Genomic DNA, 6,000 nt, shown 5'->3' with positions numbered 1-6,000 from the left:
AGCTAAAGTGTTACAGCTGTCCACTTTAGGTTGTACCCGCATATTATGCAGATTATGCATATTATGCAGATCTTTCTGTAAATCAGAGAGTGGTATCCACTAAGGCCCAGGAGTAGGATAAAGGTTGTTTTTCAAAAGGAAGGTAGTTATCTGCAGAGGAGACAGGGTTTTGCTCCAAAATCTAAAGGGTTTGTGCTGTGACTTTCCTACAGGGCCTGCCAGAGGTTCCAAACAGTTTCTCAACTTGCCACTGACATTTTCAGCACCATTGATCTGCTGTATTGTACGGCCTAAGTGGCAGAGCAGATTGCCGGGCAGCTTGGACCTGTTGCAGAGTCTCCTCTTGTTCCAGTCCCCACTCAACCCTAGCACTTTTTGTGTCACTCGGTAAATGGGTCAGAGTAGCACACCTAGATGAGGTATATGTTGCCTACTCATTTGTTTTGTCTCCTTTTGGTGTACAAGGGCAAGATGCAAGAGCTTATCCTTCACCACAGTAGGGATGACTCAACATGCCCCATAACACTGATCATCTAGAAATTTCACTGACGTCAAAGTCTCCTGAGTTCTTTTCTTTTTCTTTTTTTTTTCTTTTGATTTATTTCCCACCTCTGACATTTAAATGCCTTATCAATAAGTCTAGAGTACTTTCCATTTCTTGATCACTAGGTCCAATCAGTATAATTATATTTCACTATAATGATATGTATGATATTTTATGGAAGGGAAAGGCAATCAAGTCCTCTGAGGACCAGATTATGACATAGAGCTAGAGTGATGATATACTCCTGAAATAGGACAATTCAAGATGTACTGCTGGCCTTGACAACTGAAGGTAAACTGTTTCTGGTGATCCTACTAACAAGTATCAAGAACAAAGCACCTGCCAGCTCAGTAGCTGCATACCAGAAACATTGGGATGGGTTAATTTACTCAAGCAATGGTACCACATCTGGAGCAGTATCTCCTCAAAAATATGGAGTCTCTAATAAATAGAGACATAAAATCTTTATCAAAGTATTAGCAGACAGAAGTCATCAGTCTAGAAAAAGACCTATAATGACATGACCAAGTGGAGTTTATTCCAGGAAAGGAAGGCTGGTTCAATATTTAGAAATAAATCAATATAATCCAAGAAAAATCACACAATCACAGAAGTTGATACAGAAACGTATTTGAAAGTAATTAACATCCACTCTTTTCTAATATTTAAAATCTTTATTAGCCCAAATTAGAATTAAGAAAATGTTTATCTAAAAAGCATTTTGACATTCAAGTACAGAATTCAATATCCATTTTTTAAAAAACAATTTTAAAGAAGTTTAGGTTACATAAAAGTTACATAAAAAATATAGGGGATTCCCGTATACCCTATCCCCTCTCCCTCCCACACTTTACCCCGTTAACAACATCTTTCATTAGTGTGGTACATTTTTTTTTCATAAGTTTTTTTTTTTGGACATGCTTTATTTTTAAAGAAACTTGAGATTACATAAGTGTTGCATTGAAAATATAAGGGATCCCATATACCCTATCCCTTCCCCCTCCCACACCTTCCTCCACTAGCAACATCTTTCATTAGTGTGGTACATTTATTTCAATTGTTGAACACATATTGAAGCATTGCTACTAACCACGGTCTATAGTATACATCATGGTTTACACTTTGTACCACACAATTTTATGGGTTTTGACAAAACGTATAATAGCCTGTGTCTGTCATTGTAATAACAGGCAGAACAATTCCAATGTCCCAAAAATGCCCCACGTTATACCTATTCTTCCCTCTCTTTCCCCTCAGAACCAATAGTGACCATTGTCTTTATATCAGTGTTACAAGTTCTTCATTACTAGAACAATAATAAGTCTACTTTGGTCCATAGTTGCATTCCCCTTATATTTGTACACTTCTTAATCTTGAGAATTTTGGGATGGTGATGTCCACTCTGCTTCTGATTGAGAGGGGACTTAGATCCCATGCAGCAGATGGATGGAACTATCTTGCTTGCAGTTATAGGTACTCTGATTTTTGGGATGGGAGCTGTCTATCATCATCCTTTTGTTAGTTGTTCTGCATGAGTCCAATGAACAAGAGAGTAGGTGTTGGCTACAACTCTATTGAAATTCAGTGCTCAACCAGCATTTGAAGAGTGAGAAGATTTAAGTCTCTGGGACATACATTTAATGGGTATACTGCTAATTATAGGTTCAAACAAAAGGGGCAGAAGAAAAATATGTAGGAAATTTATAAATTAGTCTAACTCTGATACATTGGGGAAATAAGTTATATATTACAAGATAAGGCTTACCAATGGGGTGCCAATTTCTGGGGGTTGTATACTCACTCTTCCTATAGAGTCTGGATGTCTCTAGAGCCCTCAGGAGCACCCCTTCCACATTTGCCAAAAGAACATTCCCACCATTGTAGTTTTAACCTCAGACCTATGCCTCCCCAGCGTTCACCTGTTCCTTCCTCCAGTCCTCCCCCCAGTTCCATGGATAGTCCAACTTACCCCCCCAACTGTGCTCACCCTCAGTACTGTTGACCCCACCCACTTCCCTGCACCACCATCACCCCCATCTACTGCCAAACCACCCCCTTCCACTTACGGTTTCTGCCCAGATTGAGTATTGGCTCACTACTCTTTACTCCTTTTCTGTGTCCTGGTAACCGATCTTTCAGACTCTCTGTGAGGCTGCTCAGTATGCTTAGGTCATATCAGTGAGGTCATGCAATATTTGTCCTTTAGTGACTGACTTATTTCACCCAACATAAAGTCTTCGAGATTCATCCATGTTGTCATGTGTGTCGATACTTCATTCCTTCTTACAGCTGAGTAATATTCCTTTGTGTGTATATATGACATTTTGTTTATCCATTCATCTGTTGATGAACACTTGGGTTGCTTCCAACTTTTGGCTATGAACATTGGTGTGCATATGTCTGTTTGTGTCCCTGCTTTCAGTTCTTCTGGGTATATGCCTAGTAGTGGATTGCTAGATCATATGGCAATTCTATGGTTAGTTTCCTAAGGAACAGCCAAACTGTTCTCCACAATTCTCATCAGCAGTGGATGGATGAGGGTTCCTTTTCCTCCACATCCTCTCTAACACTTAGTTGTTTTTTTTTTTTTATTAGCCACCAGTCTAATAGGTGTCAGATGATATCTCATTGTAGTTTTGAATAGGAAAATCCCTAAATAGCCAGTGATGTTGAACATCTTTTCTTGTGCTTTTAGCCATTTGTAGCCTCTTTAGAAAAGTGTCTATTCAAATCACTTGCCCATTTTTTAAAAATGGGTTGTTTGTCTTTTTATTTTGAGATGGGATTTCTTTATATATTTTGGATATCCCTTATGAGATATTTTCTCAAATATCTTCTCCCATTGAGTAAGCTGCCTTTTCACTTTCTTGACAAACTCCTTTGAAGCACAAAAGTTTTTAATTTTGAGGAAGTCCCATTTATCTATTTTTGTTGCTCATGTTTTGGGTATAAGGTTTATGAAACCATTTCCTACTACAAGATCTCATTGATGCTTCCTTACATTATCTTCTAGGAATTTTATAGACTTGGCTCTTATATTTAGGTCTTTGATCCACCTTGAGTTAATTTTTGTATAGGGCATGAGATGATGATCCTCTCTTATTCTTTCAGATATGGATATCCAGTTCTCCCAGCACAATTTGTTGAAGAATCGTGCCAGTTGATTGGGCTTGGTGGACTTATTGAATATCAGTTGGCTGTATATGTACATATTTTACTCTTGTGAAAGACTTAATTTTCTCCTCGCCCCCCAAGAATGCGAACAAAGCAAAGATGTTATCACTCTTTTTCAACGTAGTACTTGAGTTGTGGCAGTGCCATAGGGCAAAAAAAAAAAAAAAAAAAAAAAAAAAAGGAAATAAAAGGCATACAGATCAGAAAAGAGCAAACAAAAGTGTCCCCATTTTCAAGTTATTAATTTTCGACATAGAAAATTCCAAGGATCCCCAAATCCTCAAGATTAAGGAACAAATAAACATAAAGGGGAAATGCAATTATGTACTAAAGTAGACTTATTATTATTCTAATAATATTGATATATTCTTGTACCATTGATATAAAGACAGTGGTCACCAGTGGTTCTGAGGAGAGGGAGAGGGAAGAATAAGTGTAACATGGGACATTTTTGGAACATTGGAATTGTTCTGCACGACATTGCAATGACAGATACAGGCCATTATACATTTTATCAAAACCTATAAAATTGTGCAGTGCAAAGTGTAAACCATAATTTAAACTATAGACCATGGTTAGTAGCAATGCTTCAATATGTGTTCATCAACTGTAATAAATGTACCATGCTAATGTAAGATGTTGTCAATGGGGAAAAGTGTGTGTAAAGGAGTGGGGTATATGGGAATCTCCTTTATTTTCAAAGTAACATTTATGTAATTTAAAACTTCTTTACAAATAAAATTTAAAAGAAAGAAAATCCCAAGGAATCTACCAAAAAACTCCTAAACTAATAACTGTCTTCAGCAAGGTTAGAGGATACATGATGGACATCCATCATGTGTACTTCTATATACTAGCAATGAATACATGGACACTGAAATTTAAAACACAGTACCATTTATAATTGCTGAAAAAAAAAGCATTAGGGGTAAATCCAACAAAAAATGTACAAGATTTATATGCTGAAAATTATAAAACACTCATGAAGTAAATCAAAGAAGATATAAATAAATGAATAAACTATATTTATGGATTGGAAGATTCAATATAGTGAAGATGTTAGTTCTCTGCAAATTGATACACAGTATTAAAGCAATTCCTATCAAAATCCCAGCAAGATATTTTTGTAGATAAATACAGTATTTTTCCAAAATTTCTAGGGGAATGCAAAGAAACTGGGATAGATAAAACCATTTTGAAAAAGAAGAATAAAGTGGGAAAGATCAGTCTACCTGACTAAAACGTGTTGTATAGCTATAATTAACATAACTGTGTGGTATTGTCAGAAGGAAAGATACATAGATAATGTAACAGAACAGAAAACTCAGAAACAGACACACCCAAATATACCCAACTGATCTTTGACAAAGGTGCAAAAGCAATTGAATGGAGGAAAAGTAACCTTTTAAACAAATGGCGCTAGAGCAATTGGACATTCATAAGTAAAAGTGAACCTCAACCTAAATCTCAGAATTGTACAAAAATTAACTCAGTGGAAGCAGACTTGGCCCAATGGATAAGGCATCCGCCTACCACATGGGAGGTCTGAGGTTCAAACCCCGGGCCTCCTTGACCCATGTGGAGTTGGCCCATGAGTAGTGCTGATGCGTGCAAGGAATGCCCTGCCATGCAGGGGTGTCCCCTGCGTGGGGAGCCCCACGCTCAAGGAGTGCGCCCCGTAAGGAGAGCCGCCCAGCGCGAAAGAAAGTGCAGCCTGCCCAGGAATGGCACCGCACACACAGAGAGCTGACACAACATGACGCAACAAAAAGAAACACAGATTCCCAGTGCCACTGATAAGTATGCAAGCAGTCACAGAAGAACACACAGCAAATGGACACAGAGAGCAGACAACTGGGGGAGGGGGAAAGGGGAGAGAAATAAAAAAAATTAACTCAAAAGGGATCACAGATTGAAATGTAAAACATAAAACTATAACATCTTAGGAAAAATAATAGGAGAAAATCTTTGGGATTTAGAGCTAGGCAGAAAGTTCTTTTTAGACTCAAAACCAAAATACACAATCCATAAAGAAAAACTGGATAAACCAAACCTCACCAAAATTAAAATCTTTTGCTCTGTGAAAAACCTACTAAGAGGATGAAAAGACGAGATATAGAGTGGGAGAAAATAATGGCATACCAACATGCCAATCAGTCAAAGGGGTGCTGATGCAAAACACCAGAAATATGTTGACTTTTATAAAGGATATTTATTTGGGGGTAAAAGCTTACAGTTATAAGGCTGTAGAGAGTCCAACTCAAGATACCCTAAGAAGTACT

Source organism: Dasypus novemcinctus, chromosome 4 (genome assembly GCF_030445035.2).
Source record: "Dasypus novemcinctus isolate mDasNov1 chromosome 4, mDasNov1.1.hap2, whole genome shotgun sequence".
Classification (NCBI taxonomy): domain Eukaryota; kingdom Metazoa; phylum Chordata; class Mammalia; order Cingulata; family Dasypodidae; genus Dasypus; species Dasypus novemcinctus.
This window is presented reverse-complemented; position numbering follows the sequence as displayed.